The 21,130-nt window shown below is 42.2% G+C and overlaps 1 protein-coding gene across 2 annotated transcripts in view; it reads left to right on the top strand.

Moving 5' to 3' along the window:
* LOC117359870 (zinc finger matrin-type protein 4-like) overlaps nucleotides 1-21,130 on the top strand; it is a 112,736-nt gene that overhangs the window by 75,642 nt on the left and 15,964 nt on the right. The window lies entirely within an intron of this gene.

Raw genomic sequence — 21,130 nt, 5'->3', positions numbered from 1 at the left:
TAGACCACAGCTTCTCATCAGCTGATCATGGCAGGGGAATTTCCCCCGATCAGCAGAGCCGTCAGAACTCCATGAAAGTGGGGCTTTGGGGGGGTCCTGTTGGCTCAGCAGACCTGGAGAAATTCCCCTGCTGCAACCAGTTCAGCTGGAAGTGGTGGGCAGAAGACCCCCTACCCCCCCCCGCCAATCTTCAGCCTCCTGCCTGAGCACCCCCCCAATATCGCCCCCACCTGATATCAGCAAGAGGGATGCCCACTCCCTCCTGCCGGCAGGCCCACCTCTTCAAAATGACGGGCCTTCCCCTTCCTGGTACACCCTGGGATGCACTGGGAGGGGCCCAGGGGCCTTCAGCCTTAGAGGATCCCAGACTTTATGAAACCTATCTAAAGTGTTATATTGTTCAGCTAGAATCCTTTCATATTTAACATTACAAGTAGAAGCCCACCAGAATTGGAAGTAAATAAGTTTGAGATGTTTAAAGCAATAGCCATGAGTATATCAAATAAACTTTTAGTATTATCATGAACTGAATTAGGAAGACAAGCTGATCTCATAATAACATACTTATACTGTATATTTAAAAGAGAATGAGGGTTGGTTATCGAGCAAAATCTGTTCTAAACATCTTTCCAGAAAGACAGATTAGGACAAGAATTGCACATAGGTGGGCTTTTACAAAGGTGCACTGCTGAGCAGCAGATGTAACATGCCTAGCAGCTGATAGGAATAGAATGGGTGGCTCAATATTTAGCATATGCTACAAGGCAGTGCACCTTTTTAAAAGGACCCAATAATGTTCTAATGCACCTAAATCATTATTACAGGACCAACATAGATAAGACATTTCCGGGTTAAACTGATGTTATTTAATTGGCTTTATGCAATATAAAGTATAAAGATTGCAAACTAGGAGCAGGATTTTGGTTAGTGAATTGCGTCCCTGCCTACTTTGCATGCCGTTCCCCTCAATTGCATACGCGGATCGGAGGATGGTCGGCAGAGAGGTAAGTGAATCGGGCCAGAGTAAAATCGGGTCGCAAAGGGCCCGCAAACCGATCGGTGCACGATCGGTTTGCTTAGTGAATCTAGCCCTTAGTCCAGAACCAAGCCCATTTTCTGTTCTGCAAGACAGTATTAGTATCAGGAGACCAAATTAATGCTCATGTGATGCTTAAGATTTGTTGTTTGTTTTATAAAATCTGTTTCTATCAGAGTTTTAGGATCTAATAACGGGATTCGCTATGTAAAATCTAGAATAATCTATTTTCTGTAAGAATCTCTGGAATTCAGTAACAGGTATAATGAAATTATGCAAAGATCGTATGTCTTTCAAGAAATTGTTAAAAACACAACTGTTTGTGGCCTTTCTCTAACTCTGTGGTTATTATTTGTTTTAGAGTTTAATACTGTGTTTCTCTGAAAATAAGACACTGCCTGATATTAATTTGGGACCCAAAAAAGGCACTAGGTCTTATTTTTGGGTAGGTCTTTTTTTTTTCATGTACAATGATCATCTCTCCCTTCCTCTCCTACACCCTAATTTTTCCTATTTCCATTCTCTCCCCCACATGTGCAGCATCTTTCCTCCCCTCTCACCTATCCCCTTGTGCAGTATCTTTATATCCCTCCTTTCCTCCCTTCCTCCCATCCCCCTGTGCAGCAGAACCCTTGCAGCTTCTATCCCTCCCTCCCATCCCTTGTGTAGCAGAACCCTTGAAGTTTCTATCCCTCTCATCCCCCCTGCCACCGCCGCTGCATACCCCGCACCCTCCCCTGCTGACCCTTTCATCTCTCCCTCCCATCCGAACCCCGCCCGAAAGCCGAAATACCTGGAAACAAACATCAGCGTCAGCAGCACAGGCTGCATCGCGACCTGTCCTTCTCACATCTCATATCCATGAAGATATACCTTTAGAGACCATATATACTAATAATATTTATTGAAACACTGGGACTCTTGACATAATATTTGGAGTTATTTGGCCTGTACTTCTCACATCCGGGCATTCCTCTGCCGCATCACTGATGATGTCATCAGCAATGCAGCACGGAATGGCCAGATGTGAGAAGAGCAGGCCGCGATGCAGCATGTGCTGCCAACACTGCCGTTTGGTTCCAGGTATTTCGGTCTCGCAGTTGGGGTTCAGATGGGAGGGAGAGATGGAAGGGTTGGCAGGGGCGCACGGGGGCAGGGCAGGGAGTGGGTCAGGCGGGGAAGCGCGGCTGCCTACGACTAGGGCTTATTTTCAGGGGTAGGGCTAATATTAAGACCTACCCCGAAAATCATGCTAGGGCTTATTTTTGGGGTAGGTCTTATTTTTGGGGAAACATGGTAATTCTGTATTAAGGAAATTTTGTGGGGGAGACTGACATTTGTTTACTGCATTTTACGATGTTTCTGTTTGAAATTGTGGATGTAAATGTTTTTGTACATCGCTTAGATTTAAGCAATTCATAAATTAAAATAAATAAATAAATAATTCTCATTGTGGTGTAAAAAGCTCTCTTCTGTCTTCAGTTAAAGGTTTGAGATCAAAATTATCAAGTTGCTAAGATTTGGAATATGCGACTGACAAGTATTACATTTATGGTTTCCTATCTTTTTCAATCCATTCAGAATTCTGCTGCACGACTTATAGTCTGTCAGTGTCGCTATGCTCACATTATCCCTCTCCTCAAATCACTCCCACCCCCTTTTACAAAGCCGTGTGGCAAAAGCCCCGAAGCCCTTTAAATCCCTATAGGCTATGGGGCAGTTACCACAGTGGTTCATTGGCTCCCTATCCATTTCTGTATATAATTCAAAATCCTGTTATTGACTTACAAGTGCATTCGCTCTGCAGTTCCTCAGTATTTCTCCTCTCTTATCTCTCCTTATACTCCTCCCCAGGAACTCCGTTCATTGGGTAAGTCTCTTATCTGTGCCCTTTTCCTCTACTGCCAACTCCAGACTCCATCCCTTCTATCTTGCTGCACCGTATGCTTGGAACAGACTGTCCGAGTCAGTACGTCAAGCTCCATCTCTGGCAGTATTCAAATCTAGGCCAGCAGCCCACTTTTTTTCAATCTGCTTTTAACTCCAAACTCCCACTCACATGTAAAGTGCCCATCTGTTTTATCGTTCCCTTTGTGAGAAATTCCCTATTTGTCCTGTTTGTCTGTTTTGATTAGATTGTAAGCTTTATTGAGCTTTATTGTTTAATGTGCAGCATTGTATATGTCTGGCAGCACTATAGATGGGGTCACCATTATCCCCATTGCTCTTCAACGTTTACATCACTAGGCGTGCAGCTGGCCCAGCGGGATATAAAATTATTCAGTTACGCAGATGACTTTACAATCATTATCCCGTTCACTACTTCTCTCTCTGAAACTACCCACATGGCAACAGAAGCACTAAACTTGATGGAACAATGGACAACAGAATTCAGACTGAAGCTTAATTCAGAAAAAACTAAATTCTTCGTAGCCTCGCCACACCCACTTGTCACTACAACACCACTATGCATCAACAAACTCAGCTACCCTATTCAACCTACAATGAAGGTTCTGGGGGTAATACTGCACCAAGGCCTAACCATGAAAGACCAAGTGGACTCCTTGGTCAGAAAGGGTTTTTTTACTCTCTGGAAACTTAGGTCCATTAAAGCATACTTTGACGCTTCATCATTTAGAATTCTGGTACAATCCCTAATACTAAGCCATCTCGATTATTGTAACATCGCCCATCTGGCAATCTCCCAGAAGAACATGCAGAGACTGCAACTGGTACAAAATGCGGCAGTCAGGTTGATCTTTGGATTGAAGAAGTCCAATCACATAACCCCTTCCTATCAACTCCTACACTGGTTGCCAATGGAGTGCGAAGTTCAAGCTGGGATGTTTCTGCTTTAAGGTACTATCCGGTCTAGCCCCTAAATATATAACTGACCTCTTCTCCTTCTCAACCAACAGACATAAGAGAAGTACACACCTGAAGTTCGTCTCCCCATCGGTTAAAGGATGTAAATTTTAAAGACACCATCAACATCTTCTTTCTTATCAAGCAGCCTTATGGGGCAAAGACCTGGAAAAACTAATTATACACGCAAATAACTATGATGAATTTAGGAAACACCTAAAAACATACCTGTTCTTGAAGTACCTAGGTAATGAATCTCTCCCATAACAACTGATCCCTTAAACTGTTAGCCACCAATCTCTAACTATGTATATTCCACTCAATTTGTAGCATCTTTCTAATCATTGTAAACCGCATAGAACTTCACGGTCCTGCGGTATATAAACTGTTATTATTATTATTATTATAGATATAATAAATAGGAGTAGTTTCCAGAAATTGTTAAAGTCTGAAGAGACCCTTTTTCCAAGTGGCGGTAAGCACTAGAGCGTGTTCACTGCTGCTTAAAATCCGCAGCAGTAGGGTGTGCTCAGGCAGCACATGCTAATTTTGGGATTGGCATGTGCCATGTTTGGGGGTAAAGAGTAGGCCTGCCCTCCACTATGACGCATTGGCTCACACTGGCCGATTAGCTCAGGATTAACATTACCATTTACAAAATAAGTGGCGGGAAAGGCTCATACACTAATGCTCATTCTAATTTTAAAATTAGCACATGGCCATTAATTGGCCCCTTTTTTTATTACTTATTATCTGGTGATAATTTAAGAAGGGGGTACTTTTAATTTGAAATATTATTGATTATTATCGTAAATTCCAGATTGACTGTAATCAATTTTTCTTTATGGTGCTATACCACTCTGAATTCTAGTTTGGGAATAAAGTGCGTTATTAAAAACGTAACATAAAGTAAATATTTTGTAAAGCTGAAATGTGAGGATCAAAAGATGGAGATGTGAAATTATGAATGAATGAAACACTCTTATCTAATTTAGATCAAATATTAATTATGACTGGAGGAGATGTAATTTTATGAGATCTTAAACATTTTGAGGTGGCTGCATGAAATTGTAAACTATGTCCCCCCAAATTCTGCATATGGCCTTTAATTGTGCATGCAAATTGGTTGGGAGAGTGTGACACAGTGGTTAAAGCTACAGCCTCAGCACCCTGAGGTTGTGGATTCAAACCTACACTGCTCCTTGTGACCCTGGGCAAGTCACTTAAATCCCCCCATTGCCCCAAGTACATTAGATAGATTACGAGCCCACCAGGACAGACAGGGAAACATGCTTAAGCACCTGCATAAATTCATGTAAACCATTCTGAGCTCCCCTGGGAGAATGACATAGAAAATTGAATAAATAAATAGTATGACAATTTTCAGCCTCTGATAACCAGAGCAGGTATTGTGATATCACAATACCTCATTCCACCAATGCCTAAGAGCTAACCTCATCAGTGATGTCACAATGGCTTGATTGTCTTATACTTGGCTACTTTTACTACATTTTGATTTCTAGAGTGGCGCAGTGGTTAAAGCTACAGCCTCAGCACCCTGAAGTTGTGGGTTCAAACCTATGCCTGCTCCTTGTGACCCCGGGCAAGTCATTTAATTTCCCCCATTGCTCCAGGTACATTAGATAGATTTGCGAGCCCGCCAGGATAGACAAGGAAAAATGCTCAAGTACCTAAATAAATTCATGCAAGCCATTCTGAACTCCCCTGGGTGAATGGTATAGAAAAATAAATAAATATCAAAACAAAAATAACGCTTATCTTGAAATGAAGGAGTTTCCTCCGGTTGGTGACGTTATTGTCTTTTGAGATCAACAAAGCAACATTACCCATGACTCATCTGAAAATCCCTCGTGTCCAATTGTGTCAACCTAGTGGTTGATTGACAACTGTTCTGAGCTGTGCCATCTACAGAACCTGGATCTAAGACCTAGATTCTCTAGACAGCGCCACTGTTGGCGGTAAAACTTAAAAGCGGCCACTGATCACTTGTCAATCATGCAATGGCACTGTTTAGAGAATAGCGCTTCCAACAAAGATGTGTGCCGGAAATGTAGGCCAGCATTTCTGGTGCCTGTGTTTGATGTGAATTGCACCTCCATGCCTATAGTGGAATTAGGCACCTCTGGAGACACAATTCCAGCACCTTTTGTTGAGGCGCCTGTAGGCACTTTGAATTTTTACTTAAGGACTATTTAAAACAGCATATTTCTCCCTACGTGTCTTTCTAGTCAGCACCAATTATTTTTTTTGGGGGGGTCTAGGTCTAGAATCAGGCCCTAAATATCTTGAAGATGTTTAAATGAAGGAATGTGTTTACCATTATAAATATTTTTGAGGCTTATCCCCTCTTCTACAAAGCTGCGTTAGTGGCTGCCGCTCGGTAACGGCCCGGAAGCCCATAGAGAGCTTTGAGAAGAGAGGGTTAGTATATTCCTACATACCCACTCATCCTTAAAAATGGTGAAGAGCCAGTTTTAATATTAGGATAGCCCCAGACCAAGGCTTCAAGCAAATGTTGAAGTTGAATTTTATGTAATGCATCAAAATACGATGCTTGTAATCTGCCCAAAATAACTGGCCATTTAACAAGCATAAGAGATGATATAATTTAAAAAGATGTTTTATGGGGAGAGGTCAAATAATAAATTGTTGTGAAGACTGTGTAACACAGTGTTCTTCAACCTTTTGACACCTATGGACCGGTGGAAATAAAATATTTTGTGGACCGCCACTGATCCGCGGACTGGCAGTTGAAGAATACTGGGTTAAGTCGTGGGCCAGACTCCACCCATCTCCACCCAGACTGCGCCCTATAATAATACTAATTGTAACACCATGTTTTCCATTCATTTTTCATATATATACACATACACAATATAGTCGTATTAACACCACATAATGGTTAACCACAAAATTAACTATACAAAGCACACTGTATGCTTCTCAATATTCATTCCTACCAGAACACAGACATAACCCCATGCAAATACGGGACTGAAAACTAAAAGTACTAATATATACAAACAAACCCTAAGCTGCAAAACTCTGCATGCAGTACAACCCCAGAGGAAAAGAAACAAATGCATTTCTTCCTGAACAGACAGATAATCACTAAATTAAAAATAAAATCATTCCCCCTACCGTTGTTGTCTCCCTCCCTCCATGCTGTGCCTGCCCCCCGGTGTTATCTTCAGGCCGGCTCCCTCTTCCTCAGTGCTGCAGTGCACAAAGCCATGGGCAGCGGCTCCTCGCGCGTCCCGCGCCTCATGTGGAAGCCTTCCCTCTGACGTTGCGGTGTCAGAGAGAAGGCTTCTGGTTTAGGCGCAGGACGCGTGTAGGAGCCTCTTCCCACAGCTTTGTGCACTGCAGCACTGAGGAAGAGGGAGCCGGCCCAAAGACAACGCCGCATCGATCACACCATAGACCGGCGGCTGAAGAGCACTGAATGGGGCCCGATGCACATGCTGGTCCTGTGGACCAGCAGGAAATTTCTGTGGATCAGTGGTTGAAGAACACTGATGTAACAGATTTAAGTCATATTCTGGCTGCTTTAACTAAAAAGGCTTGTTTGTATTTCTGGAAATCTGAGACCGCCCAAACATTTGGAAAGTCTTAATTCCTGTAATTTCAATAATATGTCAAAGTGTAATTATTGGTCCATTGCTGCCTTTTGTAGCATTGTGTACTTAAGTGTGACAATTTTTTTGTTAGAGACATATGTAGCTAATTGTCCATATCTGGAACACCTTTGATAAATGACCAACATCTTTTCATTTCATTTATTCATTTATAAACCATTCTTACAGATTATTTATTCTTTTCTATGGAGATCATACTATATGATACATCCAAAACTCGTAATCCGATTGATTTTTGGGTTAAAAAAATGGGAACACCTAACTCCCTATTACCAAAAGTTCCACTGGCTGCCCCTCGAAGCGAGAGTGGTGTTCAAATTTGCCTGTCTCTGTTTCAAATCTATTCTAGGTTCGGCCCCCTTATACTTTGTTCCCCATTTCAACTTAGAATGGCCATCCAGACCCACACGCAGACTACACCTATTTAACCACCCAACACTAAAGGCCTGCCGTTACAAAAGATACCTGAACAGAACACTTGCCTTCCAAGCAGGTCAACTGAAGGATTGGCTGGGTAACATTATCACGCACTCCTTATCCTATCTAAGTTTCAGAAAACTTGTAAAAACAAACTTGTTTAACCAATTTGTAACCAAGTCCTCTCAAGCCTCTCCAACCCTAACCGAATTGTTCCCAAAATCTCTTATGCCTCACCTCTGTATCATGCTCTCCTGTATTTTGATGATCTTACATTGTACCCCTATACACTGTTTGTCTAGCTCTTCTTTGTTGTAAATCGCCTCGAACTACCATTGCTTTGGCGGTATTATAAGAATAAAATTATTATTATTATTATTATTATTACTTAGCATAAATCCAATCATAACAAATCAAAGATGCAATATATATCACTAATCAGCAAATGGTATATAATAAATGTCTACCCAAACAATGAACAGACATCTACATAACATAAATCACATTGTTCCATTTGAAATTTAGGGGTCCTTGTATTAAGGCGTACTAATCAATTTAGCGCATGCTAAAGATTAACGTGTGCTAAATGGTAAGGTATCCATTATATTCTATGGGTGCCTTAGCACTTAGCACATGCTAGTCTTTAGCGCACATTAAATCGGTTAGCACGCCTTAATAAAAGGACCCCTTAGTAACCACAAAGGGCCTGATTCTATAAGCGAGCACCTAATTCGTTAGGCGGCAAGGAAAACGGCGCCTACCGTCTATAAAGCTAGGCGCCATTCATCGAATCATACTGGTTTTAGTATATAAAAGTACAATAAATGAATGTTAACAAGGCAAGAGACATGCACGCTGCATCAATACAAAGAGTCACAAAATATTGACTTAATACCGCTAGCTCCTTCCCACTTCCCAATACCTTCCCGATTCCCCAAAGCAACCTCATCTACTCTTTATCTCCTCTAGAAATTACCATCTCCTTTAGAAATTACCAGATATCTTCTTCTTGTAATACGTTTTTTGTAATTCTTTTGTAATCCGCCTTGAACCACAAGGCAATGGCGGAATAGAAATCTCTAATGTAATGGAATAATACAGCAGGCAGACCCACGCCTATGAAGAAAGAGGAGAGTAGCAGCACAAACACAGCCAAAAAAATGATTGTAATATCCAAACACAGAGAGACACCGGAGCCATTCACCTATAGCAGGGGAAGGCAATTCCGGTCCTCGAGAGCCGGAGCCAGGTTAGGTTTTCAGGATATCCACAATGAATATGTATGAGACGGATTTGCATGCACTGCCTCATTGAGATGCAAATCTACGTCATGCATATTTATTGTGGATATCCTGAAAATCTGACCTGGCTCCGGCTCTCGAGGCCAGAATTACTTGCCCCTGACCTATAGGAAGTGTGGAATGAGCCGTAGAGGAAAAGCCAGGTTCAAAGGGTGGTATCTGTGGTTCAGCACATAAACTGAATGTCGTCATCCTATGTTGCAATAGGCGTTAACCGGACTCCAGATTTTAGTGTAGGAATTCATAGCCTTGTGTTTTTCCGCAATGACGCTTTCATAGGTTTTTAATAATGACTTAAACTTAGGAAAAGATTGCTCAGACTGAATAGTAGTTGGAAGATCATTCCAAAATAAAGGGACAATAAAAAAAATATATAGACGTCTTAACATAGACACCTATCAGTGGCTAACTCAATCTATGCCGAAACTCTGCCTCCTAACCAGACCTATTTTCCAGGTAGGTGCCTCAAGGTAGATGCCTACCACAAAATGGTAGGTGCTTACCGACTAATGACCCAGAAGAGGTTTTAGCGCCAGTGCGCTGAATGCTTTTTGCTGCTCCACCAGTCATAGAGTTCCTATGAGCATCGGAGCAGCGCAGAGCATTCAGTTGGAGCTAAAAACTTCTTTTGCTCTTTTGTAAAAATAGGGGGGGGGGGGTTAATTTTTTTAAATGGTTTTTTAATCAGTTTTTAATGGCGCTTTCAATGATCAGTGCCAATTATCCAATTTAAAAAAGAAAATTAAGTTAGGCACCTACATCAATAGGTGCCCCGATTTAGACGCCCACAGGTAGGCGCTGTTTATAGAATCAAGCCCCAAATACGTATACAAAACCAATTTGCAATTGTTACGCCTGCTATTTGTATGGGTGGCCAAGAGAAGACAAAATAGCCTGCATACTATTGAAAATCATCTCCCTGCAGGCTATTTCCTCTCCCCCCCCTTAAAAAAAGAATCCCCCTCTAAACACATCCACATGAACATCTTTTTTTACTCTGACTAAAAGCTTGTGCACTATGCATTCCAGGAGGGCAAATTATGGTCAGGCCCTTTTACTCAGGCAAATACTGTACTTATTAATTCCTGAAAAGAGCATACCATCTGGGTGACACTTGAAATTAAATCTTGGACATGTTCAATCCCTATGATTACTCATTCATCAAAAACCCTAGCCTCGTTCAGAATCCTCATTATCCACTATTGGAGTGATGAATGCGTTTTCCTGAATGCCTTCCCTAGCCAGCGCAAGATTGCACAAGATAGAGTGCCATGTAAAATCCTTCAAACCCTTGCATATTTTTCACATTCTTCTGTCTAAAAAATACAATTCAAAATGCATTAAAGCAGGAGCTTATATAATTGATCTATACACTACATTTTCAATATGATGGCATGATTCTAGAAATATTTACTAGAAATATTTAAAAAGCAGTTATGAATAAGAAACCAAAACATCTTGATCAGATGCCTTCACACCCTTTGTCATACCAAACCCATACTAGTTCCGTTTCCAAAATTGCCACAACAAGGCCCTTAAAACGAGTAAGTTAAACAGAGCCCATCTGTGTCCAGTCTGAATTCAAAAGGGCCTGGGATAGGCACATGGGATCTCTCGGAGAGAGAAAGAGATAATGGTTACTGCGGATGGGCAGACTAGATGGGCCATTTGGCCTTTATCTGCCATCATGTTTCTATGTTTCTGTAATAGCTGAGCTGATTCAAGTTCTCCAGGATGAAAAATCAAGTGGTGTCTGTTATATTTAGTTAATTTGAATCAAATGTCTACTATTGCTAATATTAATTATTTCTTTCTTTTTTTTTTAAATTCTTTATTCATTTTAAAACTGACAAACAAGTGATTAATATTAAAACATTACATTACTGTGCTACCAGATGCACGCAGCGCTGCACAGTCACAAAGAATAAGAAAACAGTCCCTGCTCGAAAAATCTTACAATCTAAACAGGCAAGACAAACAATCGGGATGTCATGGATATGGTTAAAGGGAATGGTTAAATAGCGGGAATGGATGGAGGGCAGAGGAGTAGGGTTAAGGATTGAAAGCTATATGAAAAAGGTGGGTTTTCAGTCTAAACATGCTGCCTAACGCCGGTTTTCAGCCAATAAAAACTCTTAATTAAACAATTTAAGAGTTCGGTGCTAAACTCTTAGGATGCTGGAAGAATTCCAGGGTGAAGTTATTAAAAGGTATAGATTGGGGGAAGGGTATAAGAAAATTTTAAAGTGTTTGAATATCCTTTGGAGCACCGTCAGGTCTATCATTGTAAACTGGAAACTGTTGGACACACCCCAGACACTGCCTTGATCAAGTCATCTCTTCAAAGTCAGTTGTCTGATCTTAAGCAAAAAGAAGATCTCCGTGAGCTCTAAGATTACTTTAAGAGAACTGCAGAGGTCTCTGGCTGAAATTGGGAAAAGCATTGACTGTTAATTTAGAACCACTACATATCATTTCTATAGCTTTACTAGTTACTGGAACCTAAAGACAGTGCCAGGCAGACTTCTGTGGTCTTTGTTCCAGAAATGCCAAAGAAAAGGAGAGGGGGGGGGGATTGGGACTTGTAAATTGCCTTTTTGTAGTTAAACAACCACACTCAAAGCAGTCCCGGTGGACTCACAATTAGAGAGTTGCGCGGGGACAGAAATCCCACCCATCACCGCCAAAGTCCCACCCGTTCCCACCCGTCCCCGTGAGGACTCTCACCCGTCCCTGCGAGGAATCCCTCTGTCCCCACCCGTCCCCGCGAGGAATCCCCTCCGTCCCCGCCCGTCCCTATAAACTTCAGAAATAGATATTTCATTTAATTATGCTACTGAATTAAAGGCTCTGGTAGAAACCCATTTAAAAATAAGCAAAAAGACTTTAATTTGGAAATATTAATTGGAAAGAATACATACTTTGTAAACGGGTTTCTACCAGAACCTCTAATGTTTATAAATTTTTATCACAATATACAAAAATGATACCAAATACCACTTCCAGAGAGTAAATATCTAAAATTAATTCTACAATGATTGTAACTACTCAGGAAAAGGCCTCGGAATGGGAGCTTACGCAAAGTCCTATCATGGACTGAAACTTCAGCGTAATTGCTCCTGCTCCAATCACTGGCCCCAAAAACCTGAGGATGTATTCAATACAGTTTACTTCAAGTTTGAATAAATATAATTTTTAAATTTTTTTAACTTTTTATAAGACCTTTATGTAAACTGTAACTTTTTAATAAACTATAGATACATCTCTCTATTAGTTTGCAATAGAATTTGACAACTAAGTACTTATCTTAATCATTGTCATTGTTAGTTCAGAAGTTGCCTGTAAGTTGCCAAAAATTGCCGACGTGGCCAGCGTTTCGTGGACTTATCACTCGGTCCACTGCTTCAGGGCCATAGGCAAAAACATGCAGGCATCTACAAAATAATCAAATAATCGTGTAAGAGTCATGTCATTCAGAATATTCCTATCATACGCTACAAGACTGACTTACAGTTCCGTTGAAAGCTGGCAAAAGCTTACAAACAGCTTTTGGCAGCTTTCAACGGAACTGCCTTGTAGCTTATGATAGGAATATTCTATAACAGTGAATCTAGAGAGCCAACTAAAACAGCTTCTCGGTATCTACAAGAAATACCTTGACAGAACATTATCATTTCAAGCAGGCAAATGGAACAAATGTTTAACCAACTTCATCTCAAATGCATTTTCATACCATACGTTTAGAGGAAGTCAATCAAAACTATCTCTTTGACAAATTTCTCTGACCCCACTTCAACCTTGATGTACTTCCAAAACACTTCCAGATAAACTTGACTAAACTTAACATGCCAATGTAATTTCGAAAGTTCTCTGTAATATCGCTGTCTGTATATAGTCACCAAACTATTTAGTGCAGTTAGGACTAAAGAGGACTGCAAAGATTTACAAAGGGACCTGAACAAACTAGGAGAGTGGGCGACGAGATGGCAGATTCCCTCCCCTTTGGATAACCCCTAAATGGCTCTCTCTCTTATTTCAATCAAGATAATAAAGATCTCTAAAGCAAAATCTAAACATAAGAACATAAGCAATGCCTCTGCTGGGTCAGACCAGAGGTCCATCGTGCCCAGCAGTCCGCTCATGCGGCGACCAAACAGGTCCAGGACCTGTGCAGTAATCCTCTATCTATACCCCTCTATCCCCTTTTCCAGCAGGAAATTGTCCAATCCTTTCTTGAACCCCAGTACCGTACTCTGCCCTATTACGCTCTCTGGAAGCGCATTCCAGGTGTCCACCACATGTTGGGTAAAGAAGAACTTCCTAGCATTCGTTTTGAATCTGTCCCCTTTCAACTTTTCTGAATGCCCTCTTGTTCTTTTATTGTTCAAATGTTTGAAGAATCTGTCCCTCTCTATGTCCTTCATGATCTTATACGTCTCTATCATATCCCCTCTAAGTCTCCTCTTCTCCAGGGAAAAGAGACCCAGTTTCTCCAATCTCTCAGCGTATGAAAGGTTTTCCATCCCCTTTATGAGACGCGTCGCTCTCCTCTGAACCCTCTCGAGTAACGCCATGTCCTTCTTAAGGTACAGTGACCAATATTGGACGCAGTACTCCAGATGCGGATGCACCATCGCCCAATACAATGGCAGGATAACTTCTTTCATTCTGGTTGTAATACCCTTCTTGATTATGCCTAACATTCTGTTTGCCTTCTTAGCAGCCGCTGCGCACTGTGCCGTCGGCTTCATTGTCATGTCCACCATTACCCCCAAGTCCCTTTCTTGGGTACTCTCATTTAATAACATCCCTCCCATTGTATAGTTATACCTCGGGTTTCTGTTTCCCACATGTAATACTTTACATTTCTCAATGTTGAACTTCATCTGCCATCTCGTTGCCCATTCCCTTTGCAATTCTTCGCAGACCTCTTTAGTCCGAGCTCCACCAAATAGTTTGGTGTCGTCTGCAAATTTTATTATTTCGCACTTCATCCCTGTTTCTAGATCATTTATGAATATATTAAATAGCAGCGGCCTGAGCACCGAGCCCTGCGGAACACCACTCGTGACCCTCCTCCAGTCCGAGTAATGGCCCTTCACTCCTACCCTTTGCTTTCTACCCGCCAACCAATTTTTGATCCATCTGTGTACGTCTCCTTCCACCCCATGGTTCTTCAGTTTCCGGAGTAGGCGTTCATGGGGCACCTTGTCAAAGGCTTTTTGGAAATCTAGATATATGATGTCTATGGGGGTCTCCTTTGTCCATCCGTTTGTTAATTCCTTCGAAGAAGTGCAATAAGTTCGTTAGGCACGATCTCCCCTTGCAGAAACCATGTTGGCTGGTTATCAGAAGTTCGTTTCTTTCAAAATGTTCATTGATGTTTTCTTTTATCAGTGCTTCTGCCATTTTCCCTGGAACCGAGGTCAGACTCACCGGTCTGTAGTTTCCCGGGTCACCTCTTGATCCCTTTTTAAAGATGGGCGTAACGTTGGCTATCTTCCAGTCCTCCGGGATCAGGCCTGTTTTCAGGGATAGATTGTAAATTTGCTGCAGTAGTACAGCTATCTCCTCCTTTAATTCCTTCAGAACCCTTGGATGGATTCCGTCTGGACCCGGGGATTTGTCAGTTTTTAGTTTTTCTATCTGCCTGTGTACATCTTCAAGGCTCACTTCTATGGATGTTAATTTTTCTGCTTGATTTCCATTGAAGAATTGCTCAGGTTCCGGTATGTTGGATGTGTCTTTGTTTGTGAATACAGACGAAAAGAACATGTTATGTCTTTCTGCCACTTCTTTCTCCTCCTTCACCACTCCCTTCCTGTCTCCGTCGTCCAGCGGTTCCAACTCCTCTCTAGCCGGTTGCTTCCCTTTAACATATTAAAGAACGGTTTGAAATTTCGTGCTTCCCTGGCTAATCTCTCTTCATACTCTCTTTTGGCTTTTCGAACCACTCGGTGACATTCTTTTTGATACTTCCTGTGCTCTTTCCAGTTCCCCTCAGTTTTGTCCTTTTTCCTTAGAAGTCACATTATGTGAAAGTTAACCTACACTCAGAATTGTGTAATCAAGCCAAGGACCCAAGTCCCTATAGCGAGACCCACCAATTTATACACATATTTTTCCTTAAATTTATGAGTTAAAACTTCTTCAATTTAAAATTTTTAAAATTTTTCATGCACTATGATCGGATGGTAGGTCTCGCTATAGGGACTTCTAAGGTTTAAGGCTACTTTAGATTTTGCTCTAAAGATCTTTATTATTTTTGTTCAAAGTACTTTGATCTCTATCTTCACTACACTGTATTTTTGGCAATCTCCCTTACATTTACTTCACTGTCTCTTTCTTATTTGACATGTACTTCTTTCCCTATCGTTTCAGTACGTCTGTTTGTATTAGTGTTTGTCACCCTAATTCAGTGGTCTCAAACTCAAACCCTTTGCAGGGCCACATTTTGGATTTTTAGGTACTTGGAGGGCCTCAGAAAAAATAGTTAATGTCTTATTAAAGAAATGACAATTTTGCATGACGTAAAACTCTTTATAGTTTATAAATCTTTCTTTTTGGTTAAGTCTTAAGCAAGAATACTATTCAAATTCTACTGTCTAGTATTTAAAACCACCTAATCCAAACTACCACAACCAGACATAGAAGAACCCACAAACCATTCACGCACCCTCCAATCAGAGACGTCAAACAAAAAAAGAAAAACTGTACGATGGCCTACCAGCCACACAGGCAGGAAAACTAGACTACCAACTCTCCAATTTACTGATCACCCCAGACTACAAAACTTTCAGAAAAGAAATAAAAACCCTGCTATTCAAGAAATCCTTGAAGACAAACTAATCTCCGCAGGAATCATCTCAATACCCTGAAGCATCCTGCTCTACTCTATAATTCCTTGGAAATGTCCAGATAACTTCCTATGTAATCCGTCTTGAACCACAAGGTAATAATAATAATAATAATAACTTTATTTTGTATACCGCCATACCCAGAGAGTTCTAGGCGGTTCACAGCAATTAATTAAGATTACAAATGATGAAATCATTGGAATTAACATTTTAGGAATGTACAGGTCATTGAAGTTGACAGGAATATACAAGAGTGTACAATAGGAAGGTAAAATTTTATTTACAGGAAAATACTGGTTATTGAAGTTAATAGGTTTGGTGGGTAGAATAAGAGGGGAAGGTGGAGGTTCACATGTATTGATGGGAGTTGAAGAAGTGAGAGGGAGTGTTAGGAGTTCTGTCCATGGAATAAGAATAGAAATCACTAATGTAATGTAATTTATAGCTAGAGAGACATATGATCAAGAAACTTTTATTTTACTTTTGTGATTATGGTAAAAATACCGAGGGCCTCAAAATGGTACCTGGTGGGCCACATGTGGCCCCCGGGCCATGAGTTTGAGACCACTGCCCTAACTCATTGTTTTAAACTTCTAAACTGCTTAGAAGCCTGATAGGCAGTATATCAAATTTTAATTAACCTTGTAAACTTGTATCAGCAGGAGAACCATACCCCGTGGCGTGGTAAGGGTAAGCGGTGCCCAGGGCGGTGGCTCCCCTCCCCCTTCCCTGCCCCCCTTCCGCGTGCATGTGCCCTTCCCTTTCCCTATACCTTTTAAGCTTCTCTGGTGTGAGCAGCATGCCCCTGTCATTGTCGGCCTGCCCTTTGATGTCTCTTCCTAGTTGCGAGTCCCAGAAGTGATATCGGAGAGAGGATGCCGATGCCGGGGAAGTGAAAAAGGTACGGGGAAGGCATGGGGCACGTGCGCATGGCAAGGAGAGTGTGTGGGGAGGGGGGCAGAGAGGAGGAAGGGTGAAGCACACTTAGGAAGACCATGTCCGGGGTGGACCGCACCCGCTGTACCCCCCTTACTACACCATTGAATGTACCATGCTATATAGGGCTAGATTCACTAAGCCCACCGATTAACTTCCGACCACTTAGCGACCCCTTTGCAACCCAATTTCCCTCCGACCCGATTCACTAACCTCTGTTCCAATCATCCTCTGATCCACGCATGCAAATGAGGGGGAATGGCATTCAAATGCAGGCAGGCATCGAATCACTAAAAAAAAAAAAAAAAAATGGCGGACACTGACTGGGCTGACCGATCAAAAATATGCAACTGCTGAGGACCAATCTCTCAGGTCCTTTCCGACTGCCCTGCCTTCGGCCACCCTGCTCTCTGCCCTGCTTCTCTGCCCCGATCTGCTCTCAGCCCCGATCTCCTGCTCTCGCCCTGAATCTCTCCGGCTCTGGCCCCGAATCTGTCCAGCTCATGCCCTGACTCTCCTGCCCTTCCCCGCAGTGCAATCCCGTGGTTTTAACCCTCAGGTTTAAAGCAGGTTAAAACCACAGGCATGCAAAGAAAAAAAAAAAGCAGGCTTCCTCCTCTGCCGGGCACGGAGGGCCAGCGCATGCGCAGACCATCTACAGATGGTCTGCGCATGCGTCGGGATCACTGTAGAGCGATCTGGGTGGTCGGTTGGAGGCGTGATTCCGATGCATGAGGGCGATTTGTGAATCAGCCCCCCCGGACACAGATCGGATCGTTCACGGATTGGATCCGTGCCCTTAGTGAATCTAGCCCATAGTTTCTTATAACCCTCAATTTTCTGCAAGGAATCATTGCAACTTACAATAAGATTGTGATCAGTTACTACATTAGCAAGCAGATTCAAGATAGGGGGGGGGGTTGGGTAGCAACAATTGAGGGGCTCAGCAAGAGGAAAGTGTGTGTCCTTGAGTGACCCAGTCAACCCTCAGACCTGAATCCAGCAAGAATTGAAGGCTGCAGTCCACAGAAAGTAACTCGTCAATTTGAAAGAACTGGAGCTATTTCACCAAGGCAGATGGGCAAAATATTTCAGCACGGTTGCTGGATACAAAACCTAAACCACTCATAGCTGTTATTGCTGCACGAGGGGCTTCACCCAAACACTGAAGGGGTGTGAAACTTTATACAATAAAATGTTGTGGTTTCCTAGTCTTAATTACTTTTGGAATATTCCTATAATTGTTCTCTCAGCTTGAAAGTGTATATATTGCGTAGATTAGTGAAGCAACGTGAAAAGCATGGAAGGATGTGAAGATGTAGCTATTTCCAGTGACCCCCAATGATGTGGAGGAAGCAATTAATTAACATGGTGATATTCACCAGATGGCTTCATATGCTTCAATTCCTCCTACTAGTGAGTCTTAGTAAGTACCTGAAGACATTGAATAAAACCATTTCCTTTTTGATTTATAACATTTTATTGAAGGAATCAAATAAATATACAATAATATAATACAAAGAGATATTTATTACAATTAGATTCACAATAATAATATTCCATACATATTTCTATCATTCCTCCAAAATAAATTTCCATATGACTTAATCCACTCATTTCAACACCTCCTTTTTATGGGAGAGTACAAACCTCAGGCTCCTATTACATAAAAGCCCAGATTACATAACATAACATAACATAGTAGATGACGGCAGATAAAGACCCGAATGGTCCATAGATTCTTTAAATGGTGTCTGAAATGAGGTGCCTAGATTGGTGCACCCAGCTGATCTAATTGCCTAACGTAATTTTTTGAATTACCTTAATCAGAGACGGTAACGTCGGGTTACCAGATTTTCCTGAAGAGAAAAATCCAGACCCATTACCTCGCCCCCCAGGCTCATCCAGTTCCGCCCCGTTCTGCCTGTGCCAGTCCCCGTTCCGCCCCGCCCCCATATGGCATCCGCGTGTGTGCGAGATATCAACCGTGTTGTGTCCGCGCATGTGCGGATGCCCCTTCTCGATGCAATTTTGGTGAGAAGCTTTTCAAAACCAGGGCAAAATGCCGGGTTTTGAAAAGCCATCTGGACCCCCGGACATGTCCTCGAAAAGGAGGACCTGTCCGGGGTAATCTGTGCATCTGGTAACCCTAACCCCCTCTTCTATTAAACTGCGCTAGCAGTTTGTAGTGCAGAGAGACGCGCTGAATGGCCCGCACTGCTCCCGACGCTCATAGGAACTCTATGAGCGTCGGGAGCAGCGCGGGCCATTCAGTACGGCTCACTGCGCTAAAAACTGCTATCGCAGTTTCATAAAAGAGGGGGGGGGGTAAGTTAATGAGCAATAATGAACTCATAATTGACAAAAATTTTAATTAATTACGTGGTAGACGTCTACAACTTTCAGCTAGGCACATAGTCAAAGGCTCCTACCTAAAAGTGGACATGACTAGGGGCGGATTGTGGGCGGATCTTAGGCATGTTTTACATCTAGGTGCCTAAATTGGAGTTAGACGCCAATATTTAGGCAAAGAAAACCTTGACATAAATAGGGGGGCGCCCACCATTTTGATACCTGTCGGTGCTAAGTCCAATTTAGGCATTGCTAGGTACCTATAAACGGTGTCTAATTGAAGATTGACAGGCGCTATACGCTATATTCCTCAGCACCTATGTTTTAGGTGCCATTTATAGAATCAGGGCCAATATTACTACTAATTATTTCTATAGCGCTACCAGACATACACGGTGTTGTACAGAGTCACGAAGGAGCTTACAGTCTAAACAGATAAGATAGACAAACAGGATGTCATGGATACAGTTAAGGGGAACGGTTAATCAGCAGGCTAGGGTGGTGGGCAGTGGAGAGTACAGGACAATCAAGCCATTGTGACATCACTGATGAGGTTGGCTCTTAGGTGTTGGTGGAATGAGGCATTATGACATCACAATCTCAGCTCTGCTCCCAACTACTATGAATTATTCTATAGCACTAACAGATGTATGCAGCGCTGTGCAGAATCACAAAGAAGAAAACAGTCCCTGCTTGAAAGAGCTTACAATCTAAACAGACAAGGCAGACAAACAGGATGTTATGGATACAGTTAAGGGGAATGGTTAATCAGCAGGCTAGGGTGGTGGGCAGTGGAGAGTACAGGACATTCAAGCCATTGTGACATCACTGATGAGGTTGGCTCAGGCATTGGTGGAATGAGGCATTATGACGTCACAATCTCAGCTCTGCTTCCCAAACACTGAAACTCTTCACACTACTACTACTATTATGAATTATTTCTATAGCGCTACCAGACGTACGCAGCGCTGTAGAGAGTCACACAGAAGACAGTCCCTGCTCGAAGGAGCTTAATCTAAACAGACAAGACAGACAAACAGGATGCCATGGATACAGTTAGGGGGAATGGTTAATCTGCTGGCTTTAAGGCAGTAGGGTTTATGGATCGAAGGCTATTTCAAAAAGGTGGGTTTTCAGTCTGCTTTTAAACAAGGTAAGGGAAGGTGCTTGGCGGACAAACTCAGGTAATTTATTCCAGGCATAGGGGCAGCTAGAAGAAAGGAACGAAGTCTGGAATTGGCAGTGGAGGAAAAGGGTACAGCTAAGAGCAGCTGATCTGAGGACCAGAGTTCTCTGGGAGGTGTGATCTCTCAGAGAGAAAGAGATAATGGTTACACTAGATGGGCCATTTGGCCTTTAACTGCCATCATGTTTCTATGTGTATAAAGAGAGAGAAGAGAGGAGAGATATTGAGGGGCAGCAGAATGAACACACTTGTAGGACCTTGAACTGTATGCAAAGGCAGATAGGGAGCCAGTGAGTGTAGTGAGGTTGGTAGAAGATGAATCATGCACAGATTGCAGGGGGAAGAGGCCAAAATGTGTTTCTCAATTCCCATTAACCACCTCAACTCCCAGATATGTAGAATGTCAGAGCACTGTAAAAGTGCTTTCAAGAGCATTCAGTTTGGAGCCACATCAGGTTGCTTTGCTTAGTTGCATGAAGGATGGGAGCCTATATTTATCTGGTGTTAAAAATGATAATTTA

This window comes from Geotrypetes seraphini, chromosome 4 (genome assembly GCF_902459505.1).
Source record: "Geotrypetes seraphini chromosome 4, aGeoSer1.1, whole genome shotgun sequence".
Lineage (NCBI taxonomy): Eukaryota > Metazoa > Chordata > Amphibia > Gymnophiona > Dermophiidae > Geotrypetes > Geotrypetes seraphini.
The sequence above is the reverse complement of the archived record's forward strand: the minus strand, read 5'-3'. Positions and strand labels throughout refer to the sequence as shown.